The sequence below is a fragment of the Chlorocebus sabaeus genome, chromosome 11, assembly GCF_047675955.1.
Source record: "Chlorocebus sabaeus isolate Y175 chromosome 11, mChlSab1.0.hap1, whole genome shotgun sequence".
Classification (NCBI taxonomy): Eukaryota; Metazoa; Chordata; class Mammalia; order Primates; family Cercopithecidae; genus Chlorocebus; species Chlorocebus sabaeus.
In genome coordinates, this window is record NC_132914.1 from 16,601,314 (window position 1) to 16,616,074 (window position 14,761).

Here is a 14,761-nt window from a genome sequence, read left to right on the forward strand (position 1 = left end):
AAATGTAGAAGAAAAGGAGACATAGAAAGAGCAAAGGTAAAGACTGACGAGAAAAACATTCAAACATGTAAATAATCACAATATAAATGGGCTAAACTCTCTAGTTAAAAGACAGAGTCAAAGCAGTTTTTAAAGATATAGCTATATGTTTTTACAAACATAAGAACATGGAAAGCTTAAGATATATCAATTATGTAATAATTAAAACTAGTATAGCTATGTTGACATCACACGCAATGAACTTCAAGATAAAAAAACATTATTGTGGCTAGGAAAGGTCATCACATAATGATAAAATCTACAAGAGGAAATTGAAAAACCTATTATCATTGTGTAGCTATTTCAACACCCATTCAACCACTGTTATTTATATATCTCTATATCTATCTCTATCTCTCTCGATATATATGTAGATTACTTACATAGAGACCTATATCAATATATATATATCATACGTGTAATACATATGTGGCGTATAGCAATTAGAGAATACACATACTCAACAAACCCATAAGAAATATTTGTAAAAATTAACCAGAATACCTTAACACATTTCTGAGAATTTGCATCATCTAGAAAAGGGTTTAAAAATCTTTTTGTGTGAAGGACCTGATAACAAAAGCTAAGGTTTTGGAGGTCAGTGGTCTCTCTTGCAACTACACAACTCTACCACTGTGTAGCTCAATAGCAGCCATAGACGACACATAAGCAAATGACCTTAACTATGTTCCAATTAATGTAAGACACATTAAATTTGAATTTTATGTAATTTTTACACACCTCAAAATATTATCCTTCTTTTGTGTTGTTTGACCATTTAAAATATACCAACCATTCTTAGTTTGCCAGCTGTAGAAAAACAGGTGACAGGCCAAGTGTGGCCTATAGGGCGGTGATTCACTGACCTCTGATCTTGACTCATCTGTTTGTAAGGCAGGAGAGTTAGAAATCAATAGCAGACTAATTTTTTAAACTTTTAAGTTTAAAATGAAATTTTAATTAATTGTACATTTTAATTTCTAAAGATTAATTTAAATGGGATTTAAAAACAGACTCCCTGCCGGGCATGCTGGCTCATGCCTGTAATCCAAGAACTTTGGGAGGCCAAGGCGGGCAGATCACAAGGTCAGGAGTTCAAGACCAGCCTGACCGATATGGTGAAACCCTGTCTCTACTAAAACTACAAAAAAATTAGCCAGGTATGGTGGCACATGCCTGCAATCCCAGCTACTCGGGGGCCGAGGCAGGAGAATCTGCCTCTTGAACCCAGGAGGAGAAGGTTGCAATGAGCTGAGATCCCACCACTACATTCCAGCCTGGGTGACAAAGTGAGACTCCATCTCAAAAAAAAAAAAGAAAAAAAAAAAGACTCCCCAATAATGTATGACTAGAATAAGAAATCATAATAATAAAATTTATAAATATGTAAAACTGCAAGAAAGAGAAATAAATTCTAGTATATTCTGTTAACAAAATACACTATAGCAATGAACATGCGGAAGCAACCACTATGTTCTGCAGTACAGATTACTCTTCGAAATTTAGAGTTGAGTGAAAAAAGTCATAGAAGATTATGCACAATAAGATACCCTTTTAAGAGATCTCAGAAAAGCATCACTAAATATTTATTATTTAGGAGTAACATATGTTTGACAAAAACTAGTTTGTAAACAAAGGAATGTTTATCACAAAATTCAGGATAGTAGTTAGCTCTGAAAGGCAGGAAAGGAATGAAATAAGGAAGCTAACATAGGTAAGTTGCAATAGTATTGTAAGGTGGGTCATGGGTGCTCATCTTAATTACTATTCTTGTTCCTCCTGGGAGATAAATCGTAGAATTACATACAGTAGGGAGGACCTTAATGCAGGGAGACAACAATGGCTAGGGAAAGGCTAAAAGAGATGAGACAGAATGACAGAAGAAGGACAATGGAATTGTTGCTCTAATTTGTGGTGAAAGTGCTCCAGTCATATTCTCTTATTTACCTGGACTCAGGTCATTCCCTATTATCTCTGACCTTTGAATGACTGATAAGCTCTGTCAATTAAAAAAATAATAATAATAAATAAATAAATAAATAAATAACTCCCTTCTGAAGAAGAGCACAGATATTCTCTTTCCAATTTTAAATGTGAAACTTTGTTTTTATGAAAAGGTTGATTTCCACCAGAAATTTTAATGTTCTGTATAACTGAGGGAAATTTAATTTTTGAATTTGAGAGTTATTGATCCAATTACTAGTAACAGCTGAATGCTCTTTAAAATGCAAAAAAGACATTTGTTTTATCATTTTGAGAGAATGGTGCTGTTTGTTCTGCAGAACTGGAAATTTGCCATTTACAAACAGCACTTATCTCACTATTTACAGCTTTTTCTAATCAGATCTAGGCTTTTTATTTTCCTACTTGTGCCTAAGGGAAAAAAAAAAAAAAAACAGATGACAATGAAAAGGGAAGAAAGTAAAATAACCATGGGGGGAAAAACCTTCAAAAAACTATTTAAAAATTATAGTAGAGCTTTAAAATGTAATTCTACTATACAATTGAAAATGAGGTGGTGACATTAACTGCTAGCTAGGATAGACAGCAAGATATATATTCATTAAGGTAGGGGGAGACAGCATGTTGCAATACATTATGTAGTATGAATTAACTTATGTAAAAAAGAATAACAAATAAATATAAGCCAACATTCTACCAGTATTTTTATGGAAGAGAGGTGACAGTGTAATAGGAGTCACTTTCACTATTTCAGTTAATTTATTTCTATAATTGAATTTTAAGCCATGGACCTGTATTATTTTGTAGCAGAGAAAATTTAACTTCGTAATATTTTATTATTCAGTGTGGATTTTTCATGTTTCTCAATTCTTTACTCCTGCTAGAACTCGGGCAGATTTTTAAAACTCCCATCCCTAATGTCCAAAGTTGCATTTTTGTATCTTTAGGATTGCTGAGCTAGAATAATCCTGAGGCTATTTAACAATTCCCCCTGGGTAAGCTCATTGGCATTGCAAACACAGACACTGTTTCCTTTAGTTGGCACCCAAACTTTCTTCTTCCCTAACGGCAGAATCCTCAGCAGGGAAAATAAAACAAAAGAAAACGCCTATTATGAATTTGTAAAGTTTTAAAATGCAAATTCACATTTATCAATAGCTATCTCACTGAGATCACTTGTACTCAAGGTAACTCCAATAACCTTAAAGATCATGTTCCTGATCACAGCACAGAAATCCCAGTTTCGTTTTTGCTTTGGTTTTTTTAATCAAAAATTCATTGGTTGCTAATCCCAATTTGGGCAAGGCAAGAGCAAATATATCCCACAGATTTTAAATGTAACTTCATCTTAAAGGACTCAGAAACACATACACAACCCCCAACACACACACAGAGAAAGAAGGAGAGAATCTCTAAAGTGTACTATAAACACTTGTTGGCTTTCCAAAAACACTAAGTTTCGTATCACTTTAATGAACACTTTGTAAATGCAAAGCTTTCAAAGAATTTTCTTCACTTTATCGTATGAAGGATGCAATTCTTTCTTTCCTCCCTTCCTCCCTTCCTTCTTCCTTTTCTTTCCCCTTTCCCCTTTCCCCTTTCCCCTTTCCCCTTCCCTTCCCTTTCCTTCCCTCCTGACAGAGTCTCACACTGCCATCCAGGCTGGAGTGCAGTGGCACAGTCTTGGCTCACTGCAACCTCCACCTCCTGGGCTCAAGCGATTTTCCTGCCTCAGCCTCCCAAGTAACTGAGATTACAAGCATGTGCCACCATGCATGACTGATTTTTGTATTTTTAGCAGAGATGGGGTCTTGCCATACTGGCCAGGCTGGTCTCAAACTCCTGACCTCAAGAGACCTGCCCGCCTCGGCCTCCCAAAGTGCTGGGATTACAGGCATGAGTCACTGCACCTGGCCAAAGGATGCATTTCTGATCTTATTAACCACCCTCATCATTCTGGACATTCATGACTGTACTACAGAGGTAACACAACCTTTAACCAAAACCCTTGCAACCAGATGTTTTTAATTTTGTAAAGGGAACATGGTGCTTATACCATATATTCATCCCACCCCAAATAAGTCTGTAATTAACACTTTATTTCTGCAGCAAAACATATTCCCACAAATTAGAATGAACTTCCTAAGTTGCCTCACATCAGTTCAGATAAGATTTGCTGCCAAACAAGTACAAGTTAGGCTTTGCTACCAAATGGAATTTGAAAACAAACAACCCAAACAAACAAACTTAAAAGAAAAAAAATGAGTCTTTTGATTTGGCATTGCAGATAAGTCACTGCACACTTATATAGCAGTGACTGAAAGGGTGCCTGAGTTGTTTTGTCTTGGGTGTAGAGGTCATGGCTACCATTTTGAGGACTCGAGGTCTGTTTCTCTAAGTCTTCCTGCCTCTAAGCAATCTGGCATCCTTCCATCTGTTTTGTTGCTATGATTTCCTCTACCACCTTTCCTGTCCTGTTAATTTATTACTATTAATCTGCTGTGACTTAATGAAATAGATAGCAACATTATAATTATGTATGAAATTAGAGTAAGTAGGTTTTACATAAGAAGCCCAAAATTGTTTTGTAATAAGATATATAAACTTTGCTCATATTCAAGATAAAACCTATTTCAACAATTTAGAGGCTTTTTTGTTTGCTAGTGATTCGCACCTGTATTTACAATTTTTGAGATACTTATCTTTAAAAACAACCCGCCACTCCCTGCTCTAAGAAAAAAAGAGAGAGAAAAAAGAGAGAGATACGTTGTCTCATTTTATAGATGTTATCTATTTTCAGGATCTCACATCTTAAAAAACCATATTATTATAATATATGCATATATGACATTTTGGTCATCGAAAAATAAGCTCAAGTTTAAAACGTATTCACTCTAGCACAAAAAAAGGCTATGACAATAAATAGTGAAGTATTTGTAAAATATTAAAAATAGAATCTCAGCATGACTTTTGTAAATAATAACAGTCAATTGCCAACATTTTTATTATCGCTCGACTTGCAAGTCCTTCCATATTCTGCCCCTGCCTTCTGCATTTATCCTCCTTTATTACTACTGTCAGTATGAACCTTTCCACAGCTCCAACATGTGGAGCCCTTAGTGGCAATGCCCACACAGGCCATACTTACCACTGCAACACATAAGAAATCTAAGGAGGAGGCCGGGCACGGAGGCTCACGCCTGTAATCCCAGCACTTTGGGGGGCCGAGGCAGGCGGATCACGAGGTCAGGAGATTGAGACCATCCTGGCTAACACGGGGAAACCCCGTCTCTACTAAAAAAAATACAGAAAATTAACTGGGCGTGGTGGCGGGCGCCTGTAGTCCTGGCTACTCGAGAGGCTGAGGCAGGAGAAAGGCGTGAACCCGGGAGGCAGAGCTTGCAGTGAGCCGAGATCGCACCACTGCACTCCAGCCTGGGCAACAGCGCGAGACTCCGTCTCAAAAACAGCTTTCTTTCTTTCTTTTTTTTTTTCTTTTTTTGAGGAGGAGTAGAGGGTCACAAATGGAAATCAACACAGGAATGTCCAAGACTCAAGGTTCCCAGAGGGAAGTAGCCAATGCTGGTCAAACATCAATACCAAGTGTTAAGAGAAAAAGGTAATGAAAGCCCTAACTCCAGAAGAGTACCGGGAGAAGTAAGAACAAAGAAACCCAATCAGGTGACTCAAGCATAAGAAAGCATCTTGAGGGCCTCTGACTCACCCATTTTGCAAAGGTCCAAGTACCTGACAAGCACAGGGATGGGCCCTGGGGATACAAAAAAAAAAAGTACAAAATGGTCCCCACCCTTCAGGGCATGCAGTGTTATTAGCAATTAGACAGACATAAACAAATAACGACAACCATATACCATGTCATAACAGTACAATTTAATACCAGGCGCTACCTGAGCACAGGGAAATGAGTGCCTGATGCTGCTGTGCAAAACCAGGGGTGACATCACAGAGACTTGCTGTGCTTCCTTTCACTGAATGGCTTCCTACTTCCATGCTCCTCCTCCAGCGCTCTGACATGCATCCGCCACAGCGCCTTAGCACTTGCTCCGCCCTTGCCCTAGAGCGCTCTTCTTCCAGATTGCTACATGGCTCACTCACTTCATTCAGTTCTCAGCTCAAGTGCTACCTCATCAGAAAAGATTTCAATGACCAACCACCCTATTTAAACTATACTCCTACCCTGCCTAAACCCACACACACACACACACACACGCTCACTCTCTCTCTCCCTATTGCATTACATTACTTTTTTATCACAGCACCTATTACAATCTGAAGAACTCGTTGAATTATTTATTGTCTGTTTCCCTCATGTAAATTCTGTGAGAGCAGGGATATCTGTCAGTTTTGTTTATTGCTATATGTCCCCAGTGCTGGGCAGAGTTTAATGAATGAATAAGGAGAAATTTGAGCTGGGTTATGAAGAACATGTAGCAGTTTATCAAGGGAATGGGCAGGAGGTGGAGGCAGGAACACAGAACGTACATAGGCACAAATGACAAGGAGTCAAGGCACCGTTAAAGGAACTTAAAGAGGGAAATAAAATAATCAATTCCTGGCACACAGTGTGTTTATATTACATGCTATTAAACAAATGAGTGAATGAGTGAATACATGGTTGAATTAATAAACAGCGTTGTGCTTTAGAAAGTGTGTAAGGGGGCCAGGCATGGTGGTGTACGCCTGTAATCCCAGCACTTTGGGAGGCTGAGTGGGGAGGATCATGAAGTCAAGAGATTGAGATCATCCTGGCTAACACGGTGAAACCCTGTCTCTGCTAAAAGTACAAGAAATTAGCCAGGCGTGGTGGCAGGTGCCTGTAGTCCCAGCTACTCGGGAGGCTGAGGCAGAAGAATGGCAGGAATCCGGGAAGTGGAGCTTGCAGTGAACCAAGATCGCATCACTGCATTCCAGCTTGGGTGACAGATTAAGCCTCGGTCTCAAAAAAAGAAAAAGTGTGTAAGGGGGCAGGCCTGGAGCTGGGTGTGCCGTGGACTGTCTTGCAGCTTCCAGGGCTAACTCAGGTGAGGTGGAGTTGCTAGGGTCCTGAATTTAGAGATCCCTTGATTGACAAGGAACATTATGGCAAGCCAGTGGCTGAAGTAACTGAGGAGGAGAAGAATGATCAGGAACTCAAGGAGACTCAGCTCATAAAAGCTGCTCCAACAATGTTAACAAGCTCTGTGTTTGAAGACCCCATAATCAGTAAATTAACCAGTATGATGACAAAGGGAGAAAACAAAGTACTAGCCAGATCCTGCATGACTCATGTTCTAGAAGCTATGAGAGGTACCATGATGCTTCTGCAGAGGAACAGCCAACTATTGAACGCAACCCCTACACCAGTGGTCCCCAACCGTTTTGGCACCAGAAACTGGTTTCCACAGACAGGGGAGAGGGGGTTGATGGGAGAGGGGTGGAAGGGATTGATGATTTCATCAGGGATTATCATAAGGAGTGTGCAACCTAGATTCCTGCATGTGCAGTTCACAATAGGGTTCGTGCTCCTATGAGAATCTAATGCTGCTGCTGATCTGACAGGAGGCAGAGCTCAGATGGTATTGCTGGCTTTTTCACCTTGCTTGCTCGCCACTCACCTCCTGCTGTGTGGCCTGGTTTCTAACAGGCCATGAACCTTACCACGGGTCGGTGGCCTGTGGGTTGGGAACTCCTGCCCTACTCCGTCTTCCACTAAGCAGTGAAAAACTATGAGCCTGTGATTGGACTGGTACCCACCTTCAAGGGAGGCCATTTCTCCTGGATCCCTGGATCCTTACCCTACCAATGTCACCACTTCCTGGCCATAAAGTGGATGATCACTAAGTGGCACCAGGGGATGCTGATGCCACCCAGAGAAGCTGGAGGCTTTTTGCAACCAGGGCCCTGTGATCAAGAGGAAACATGACATGCACAAGATGGCCAAGGCCAACCATGCCCTGACCCACTACTGCTGGTGGTAGAGGTTCCAGAAGGAGTCCAGGGCCCTCCACTGCAAGAAATACTGTGAGCCACTGCCACTTCAAAAAATAGCTGTGGGTTAAGGATGTAGTTCCTTTTTAAGGGCCGGCAGGCCTCATGAGAAAGATGGAGCAGTATATTTATTGCCTGGTAATCTTTCTTTCTTTGAGGCTAAAATTTGCTCTCTCCCTGTCCCCCTCTCCTTATAAAGGGAGAGCACATTGTCTTGGAAACGTCGTCCAAGAAACTTAGGACCCGGGCTTCTCTTCCCTCAGCTTGGGATGGACCTTTGGATGATATAAAAGGAAGCAGTCTTAGGTATCAGTTAGAAAAGATTTATTAGAAAATTCTCACACTGAACTGGTATACCATGTGGTACGGTACTACCGTTCACTAAAACTGTTTGGAGGGGGAAAAAAGAAAATGTGTTAGATTGGATAGATTGATGGAATGGAAGATAGGAAGTAGAGAAACCTCAAAGGCTAGTCTTCTATAAAGAGAAAAATAGGGCTCCAAAATGGCTGTAGCCCCTTCCCCGCCCCAACCCCACAGAGAACCAAAAACAAATATATAGTGCTGAGATTATCACTAGCAATATATAGAACTCAAATATGAGGAGGAGATAGTTCCTGAGACCACAGAAAAGTGAAACAACTTTGAGCAGAGAGTAAGAAAATCAGACTTCCATATCCAGCACATGCTTCCTCCTTCCTGGCATCAAAAGTGTGGAAAACCTCCCTTACTCATGGTTTCTACACTGAAAAAGTGAGATAAAGGTGGGCAACAAGCTTCTCCACCATCCTGGGTTCCCTAGCAGGAAACCTGTCCCTGCCTCAAACCACAGGAAGCATACCAGGTGCTGTAGGTAGAAATATCCCTGAAGGCTACCAGACACAAGGAAAGGAAGAGGAACTACCATCCCCAGCCCTGGAAACTCTGCTCTGTAACTTGGCCAAAGAAAATGCCAAGGCTGAGTGCGGTGGTTCATGCCTATAATCCCAGCACTTTGGGAGGCCAAGGCAGGTGGCTCATGAGGTCAGGAGATAGAGACCATCCTGGCTAACATGGTGAAACCGTGTCTCTACTAAAAATACAAAAAAAAAATTAGCCAGGTGTGGTGACACGTGCCCATAGTCCCAGCTACTTTGGAGGCTGAGGCAGGAGAATGGTGTGAACCCGGGTGGCGGAGCTTGCAGTGAGCCAAGATTGCGTCACCGCACTCCAGCCTGGGCAACAGAATGAGACTGGAAGGAAGGAAGGAAGGAAGGAAGGGAGGGAGGAAGGAAGGAAGGAAGGAAGGAAGGAAGGAAGGAAGGAAGGAAGGAAGGAAGGGAGGGAGGGAAGGAAATGCTAAATCAGAGTGTCCAATCAGCAGCACCATGCAGCAGGAGATACATTCCACAGGTTGGTTCCCCTAGGCACAAACCCCTAACCATCCTTTCCATATTAATGGGATATCCTCTTTCAGACCACCCTCATTAAAGACAGGCTATGTGAAAGTACACAGTCAAAGAATTAAGAAGAAAAAAAGAGTGAAAAAGAATAAAGGTCACCCACAAGATATAGAAAATTACCTCGACAGACCAAATCCAGGAATTATTGGTGTTCCAGGAACAAAAAACAAATACCACATGCTTGCACCTATAAGTGAGAGCTAAATGATGAGAACACATGGACACATAGAGGGGAACAACACATGCTGGAGCCTATCAGAGGGTGGAGGGTGGAAGGAGGGAGAGGATCAGGAAAAATAACAATGGGTCCTAGGCTTAATACCTGGGTGATGAAATAACAATAACATTAAATGTAAATGGACTCAATTCTCCAATCAAAAGGCATAGAGTGACTGAGTGGAAAAAGAAACAAGACCCAACTATATGCTGCCTTCAAGAAACCCACTTCACCTATATGGACACATATGGACTAAAAGTGAAGGAATGGAAAAATCATTTCATGCAACTGGAAACAACAACAACAAAAAAGCAGCAGTAGCTATAATTAGATAAAATAGACTAGAAATCAAAGACTTTAAAAACAGGCAAAGGTTATTATAATGATAAAAGGGTCATTTCAGCAACAGGATATAACAATTTTATAATATTTATATATTTGTATATCTGTGCACCCAATGCCAGAGCTCCCAACTGTATAAAGCAAACATTAATAGATGAAAAAGGAGATATAGACTGCAATACAATAAAAGTAGGGGATTTTACTCTCTATTCTCAGTAATGGACAGATTATTCACACAGAAAATCAACAGAGTTAAACTACACACAAGACCAAATAGGCCTAACTGATATTTACAGAGCATTTCATCCAACTGCTGCAGAATACACATATTTTTCATCAGCACATGGAACATTCTCCAGAATAGACCATATCTCATGCCAGAAAACAAGTTTCAACTAATTCAAACAAGTAGAAATCATATCAAGTATCTTTTCTGACCACAATGAAATAAAACTAGAAATCAATAAAAAGAGAAACCTCAGAGAACACACAGACACATGAAAATCAAACAGCGTTCTGAATGACCGGTGGGTCAGTGAAGAAATTAAGGGGGAAATTCAAAAATTTCTTGAAACAAATGAAAATGGAAATACAACATACCAAAATCTATGGAATACAGCAAAAGCAGTAGAAAAAGGGAAATTTATTGCAATAAATACCTATATCAAAAATGTGGAAAGACTTCAAATAAACAACCTAAATATACACCTCAAGGAACTACAAAAGCAAGAACAAACCAAACCAAAATTAGTAGAAGGAAAGAAATATAAAGGTCAGAGCAGAAATAAATGAAATTGAGACAAAAAATACAGAAAATCAATGAAACAGAAAGATGGTGTTTTGAAAAGTTAAAAAAAAATCAACAAACTTTTGGCTAGACTAAGAAAAAAGGGTCAGGCACAGTAGCTCACACCTGTAATCCCAGCACTTTGGGAGGCCGAGGCGGGCAGATCACAAGGTCAGGAGATTGAGACCATCCTGGTCAACATGGTGAAATCCCATCTCTACTAAAAATATAAAAAATTAGCCGGGAGTGATGGAGCACAACTGTAGTCCCAGTTATTCAGGAGGCTGAGGCAGGGGAATTGCTCAAACCCAGGAGGCAGAGGTTGCAGGGAGCCAAGATCGTGCCACTGCACTCCAGCCTGGCAACAGAGCAAGACTCAGTCTCAAAAAAAAAAAAAAAAAAAAAAAAAAAAAAAAGAGAGAGAAGACCCAAAGAAATAAAATCAGAAATAAACAAGGCAACATAACAACTAAGACCACAGAAATGGAAAGAATTAGAGACAATTATGAGCAACTATCTGCCAACAAGTTGTAAAACCTAAAAGAAATGAATAAATTCCTGGACTCATAAAACCTACCAAGATTGAACCATGAAGAAATAGAAAAATAATGAAGGCCTGAACTAAAACCATGAGAGTAGAGAAGAGACATCACATTTGAGAAGCAAGCCAAATTGTCATATGATTGATGTGGAGGAGTCAAAGGGGAAAGAGGATTCTGATATGGGTGTCCAGATGGGTGGTAGTGCCATTGGCTACAGGGTAAAACCAGGCAAGGGGACTGCAGTGGGGAGAGAATCCATTCTGTGTTGGAGATCTTGGGATTGAAGTGCCTTTTTAACAGGTGAAGACAACTAAGATGTAGTGTAAAGTGTAGGCCTAGGAGAACAGTCAAGACAGAAGACAGATTTGGTATAGCATGGATGTCTTCATCTTCAGAGTGTTCTATTAGAACAAGAAGACAAAATGTAAGGACTATTTAAGAAATCAAGAGGCAGAAAGAAGAAAAGGAACCTCCACAGAAAACTGAGAAGCAGCAGCTACTAGGGTGATTAGATGAAAACTATGGGTTCAAGTCCCCATGAAAGCATGCAGTGTGCTGTCTAGCTCACTAGTCCTGGCCCATAGGAAAGACTCAAATACATAGGAAAACTGAACCAAGTAAAGCAGGAAAGAGGGAGGAATGGAAAGGACCTTGGAAGGAGTGAACTGGTTAATAGTAAAACTACCAATGTAGCAGGAAAGATTGTGATATCTAAGTACTCAAAATATTTTTTATTTCATTTTATTTATTTATTTTTGTTTGTTTTGTTGTTTGTTGTTTGTTTGTTTGTTTGAGACAGAGTTTCGCTTTTGTTGCCCAGGCTGGGGTACGATGACACGATCTCAGCTCACCACAACTTCCACCTTCTGGGTTCAAGCGATTCTCCTGCCTCAGCCTCCCGAGCAGCCGGAATTGCAGGCGTGCGCCACCATGCCTGCCTAATATTTTGTATAAACAGAGACAGGGTTTCTCCATGTTGGCCAGGCTGGTCTCGAACTCCTGACCTCAGGTGATCTGCCTGCCTCAGCCTCCCAAAGTGCTGGGATTATAGGCATAAGCCACCATGCCCAGCCTTTTTTATTTATTTTTTGAGACAGGCTCTTCCTCTGTCACCCAGGCTGGAGTGCAGTGGCAGAATGACAGTTCACTGCACCCTCAAACTCTTGGGCTCAAGAGATCCTCTTGCCTCAGCCTCTCAAAGTGCTGGGATTATAGGTGTCAGCCACCACAGCCAGTCCGAAATATACATTGTTAACATGCCAGACACTGTTTTGACCAGGTTACATAGTTTAATTTAGTCAATTCTTATGACAACCCTGTAAAGTAAGGATTATTATTATCCCCACTTTACAGATGAGAAAATGAGGCACAGAGAGATGAAGTTGCCTAAGGTGACACAGGAAATCAATGAGAGAGGCAAGATTGAAACCCAACTGTCCTGCTTCAAAGACAACATTTATTTGCACAGATGAAAGAGTGTGCTTTGTGAGGGAATTTAAGTGTGGGCAATTTCAATGGAGTGGCAGCTTTGTGGCCTGGGAAGGTGAAAGGAAGGTGAGGAAGTGGAGAGAGCAAAGGTAAACTGCTGTTGCAAGGAGCTTAGCTAGGAAGAGAGGATAGACTAGTAGCTGGAAGGGAACACAGGAGTGACAGAAGCTGTTTTGTGTTTTTAATGAGCAAGTCTGGAGCATGTGGGCTCGATAGATTCTGTTTATATTACACTGTAGAATTTGCTCAAGGAAAACGAGGGGGTTGGATAAAAAGACAGATTCCTTCCAGCTCTGAGTCTACTATTCCACAACTTTGAAATTCTTTCTCAGTGAAGCCAGATGGAAGATTTTACTTGATAAAATTGGTTGGAAAAAATCATTTACTACACTTTTAAAGAGGTATTTAAATAGAAACCCAAAGACCTATTTAGTCTAATATCCTTTTAATTCATGAGCTTTTAATGTTTTCCCAAGGTGATCTGTCACATTTCTTGGCCTAAAGAGAAATCTAAAGTTTTTATTGTCTTTAGATTTGGCCTAATGACATGTTTCTGCTTTCCTGTCTAAGGTTAGGAAAGAAAGAGTCAAGGTCATCTTGGGTTCATATTCTTTTTCTCCATTGCCTTTTCCTTTCTGTCCTCTGCCCCTCTTTCCACACGAAGAAAAAATAGTTAAGTGCAGGCAGTTATAAAAAAGCCATGTTCCTCTCACAATACATCTTAAACTAATGTAATCACTCGCGTAGGTGTTTTCTGCAATTTTCTGTTACTAAACATCCTTTGAAACACCTCAGCTTTCTCCTAACCTGGTATCTTTCACTTATGTTAAACTTTTTCTTTTCTTCTTCTCTTCCTATGAGCAAAAGAGAAGGACAGACTAGTAACTAGATAGACTAATAGCAGTGGATGCATGTCAATCCCAGAAATTACCCCAGAGCCTCATTTTATCTCTACATCACTGCACAAAGCCCTTTCTCAGCACACCTGCTTCAATTATACGTATTCCTATTTTTTTCATACTTTTTGCACTTTTCCATCTCCAGTTGCTCCTTTTCCTACCCATACGTCAGTTTTCAATTATCCCCTAGTAGGGCTATTAGAAGGGGAGAGATGACTGCAAAAAATATAGAACTCATTTTTTTCCAGCTTTCAGATGTGTTTTGGCACCTACCAAAACTGGTATATACCCAGTTTTGGAAATTCACTATACTTCAAACAAAGTAACATTACACTTAGAAGACATGTCTCAAAAGGAATTAGAGAGCTATTCACTTAGCAAATCTTTGCTCCTTGCTCATTTCTATTCTGGGCACTCCTCCATACAATGGATGAATAGCATTATCTCTCAGACAAATGCAAATAATTTTCATAGAAAGATCTTTGTATTTTTCTCTAAAGTATGGTATCTTTCTAGCTCACAATTCCCTAGAGCCAGGTGATAATTAAAGTGTTTCAGGTTCAAAGGCGTTCTCTCTGAAATTCCTGATGAGCTAGCTTCAGACAAGAATAAGGGTAAACAGAAATGGTGATGATATCATAAGAGGATCAGGTTATAATGTTAATAAGTTGGAAATGAGATGTGCCTAGTATCAATAATTGACTTAATTCACATTTTCCCTGACACATGTAAATCCAAATCCTAGCATTCATAATAGTAGTTACCGTATTTTGGCAGGCATATGTACCAAGCTGCGATGAACAGAGCACAAATAGTCTCTTGTCGGTACTGCAGCCTATACCACAGTGGCACCTCATTATAAAGAGATCGAAAACATTTTGTGACAGCAGGCAATCCTTCTCTAGAAACAATAGCAGAAATCTCAATATCTCTAACTCGAAATAATGATTTGCACCCTTTATCTTTACAGGATGGGCTTTTGAAACTATAAAATATTTTAGAATACTCAGCATCTGGGACAATCTAAGTACTTCTCTATATAGTTGAGCAACGTT

The 14,761-nt window shown here is 40.1% G+C and overlaps 1 pseudogene; it reads left to right on the forward strand.

The window, feature by feature from the left end:
- The first annotated feature begins 4,360 nt into the window (after positions 1-4,360).
- Positions 4,361-7,979, forward strand: LOC103218875 (small ribosomal subunit protein uS7m pseudogene; annotated as a pseudogene).
- The last annotated feature ends 6,782 nt before the right edge of the window (positions 7,980-14,761 follow it).